A 2,152-nucleotide genomic window follows, 5' to 3' on the forward strand; every position below is an offset into this window, starting at 1 on the left:
AAGGATAATCAAAGATCTCATGAACAACTTCATGCCAATAAATCTGAAAAATCTAGGTTAAATAAATTCCTAGAGAAGTACAACCTTCCAAAACTGACAGAAAAAGAACAGAACGTGTGAATAGTTCGGTTGCAGAAACGGCGTCTGCGATTTGAGGACATGCCAGGCCCAGAAAGCACCTCAACTGTGTGAAAATAAAAGAGGAAACATTCCCAGACTCAGGCTGTGAGCCCATCACGCTGGAACCCAAACCCAGGAAGGACATTGCAGGAAGGAAAATTAAAGGACGACCTACTCATGGCCAAGATATGAACATCTCAAACAGAATATTAGCCAAAAAAAAAAAAAAAAATCTAGAGCTATTTTGAGAAAAATAATATATCGCAAACAACTAGGGTTATTGGAAGTATGCAAAATGGTTTTAACACTCAAAAAGTCAAACATTGTAATTCTCCGTATTTACAGGAAGAAAGAGCATGTTTCATCAAAGTTAATATCCATTCCTAATTAAAAATACTTTGGGAAATAAGAATAGAAAGAAACGTTCTCAATCTGATAAAGCATTTCTACAATAAATAAATAAATAAATAAATAAAAGAGAGAGAGAAAGAAAAGAGAAGACTAAAATCTTGCCCTTTGAGATCACACACAAGATGGGGGTGCCCACTATTAAGACTTTTATCACATCTTGAACTAGATATTTTAACCACTGATGGGGGTGCCCACTATTAAGACTTTTATCACATCTTGAACTAGATATTTTAACCACTGATGGGGGTGCCCACTATTAAGACTTTTATTACACCTTGAACTAGGTATTTTAACCACTGCAATAAGGGAAGGGAAATAAATAAAGGCATGACGATTAGAAAGAAAATCTTTAATTGTCATGATTTACAGATAATAAGATTCGGTGTGTAGAAAATCGAGAACAACGTGCAGGCAAATTATTAGAATAGCTAATTTGGCAAGGTTGCTAGAGGCCAATACACAAGGTCAATACACAAAATCAATTGTATTTATGCCAAAAAACAAATAATTAGGAAATTCACAATTTTTAAGACACCAGTTATAATGGCACAAAAATATAAAATACCTAGGCATAAATATAATATATATCCATACATATTATATACATATACTATATGCCGTACATATATATGCAAGAGCACAATTGAAAAACTTTTTAAAGGCTTAAATAAATGGATGAATAAAATATGTTCAAGAATCAGAAGCCTCAGTATCGTCACGATGTCATTTCTTCTTAAATTCATGAATCCGTGGATTCTAAATGATAACGATAGAAAAGTCCCAACAGGATGTGTTGTGACCTCGATAACATGATTTTTAAATTTATATGAAAATGCTGAAAAGATGTGAAAGTATCCTTATGTTTTGCATTTTTCCTTTCCATTCCCTTTATTGCTTCTCCCTTCACTTTGGAAACTTTCCTAGGATGCCCCGTAGATAGAAGAGGCTCCATTTGATATGAAACCGGTACCCTAAATTTAAATCAGGGGAGACTCAAAAGAAAAATAAATTCCAAGAAATTATCCCCCTGACCGGTCATTTCCAAGCGAGTGGCTCGGCAGTTGCGGGGTGGGGGGCCTCCCCCACACACTCTCTGCTGTACTCATGATGTGACATATAGTCTACGAAGGCCATTTCCCCCCGCAAAAAGCAGTCTCCCCTTATCTACCTGTTCCTGCATCATCAAATCCTGGAGGCGTCAAGGCAGAGCCGGCCTGAGTCAAATGCTGTGATAGGCATTATGGGGCCTGTACTCCCACCCCTAAGACACAAAGGCACAAAGAGGGAAAGCAGGGGAAGTCTATGCAACGGAATGCGACACAGCCCACTCTAACCTTCGCCACAGTCTGCTCCCGCCACCCACGCCAGAAGACAGTGAACTGATGGATCACTGCTTCATGCTTTGCCAGTGGTTTCTGATAGCTGCGAGATGAGCTGTATCTGAACAAATCCAAACCTCACGGGAGAGATGACTTCTCACTTGGCTATTCATATCACAAATATTTGTTCCGCCTCGACATGGCATTTCTAGTTATTTTGTTTCTGGCTTGTTAATTTGGGGCTTTCAGTCAGTTAAGGATATTGGCATGCTCACTCTACCAGACAGCATGGTCAAAAGGGT

The 2,152-nt window shown here is 38.4% G+C and overlaps 1 long non-coding RNA gene across 9 annotated transcripts in view; it reads right to left on the reverse strand.

Annotated features, from left to right (window-relative positions):
* The window catches only part of LOC105291711, a 16,235-nt gene extending 14,397 nt beyond the window's left edge, over window positions 1-1,838 (reverse strand). For all 9 annotated transcript variants that reach the window (XR_002780204.1, XR_002780200.1, XR_002780203.1 and 6 more), the window contains exon 1: window positions 1,700-1,838. This is a non-coding gene — a long non-coding RNA (uncharacterized LOC105291711). The remainder of the gene's footprint in view (window positions 1-1,699) is intronic.
* Window positions 1,839-2,152: the final 314 nt, after the last annotated feature.

The sequence above is a fragment of the Pteropus vampyrus genome, unplaced genomic scaffold (assembly GCF_000151845.1).
Source record: "Pteropus vampyrus isolate Shadow unplaced genomic scaffold, Pvam_2.0 Scaffold49, whole genome shotgun sequence".
In the NCBI taxonomy this organism is placed as follows: domain Eukaryota; kingdom Metazoa; phylum Chordata; class Mammalia; order Chiroptera; family Pteropodidae; genus Pteropus; species Pteropus vampyrus.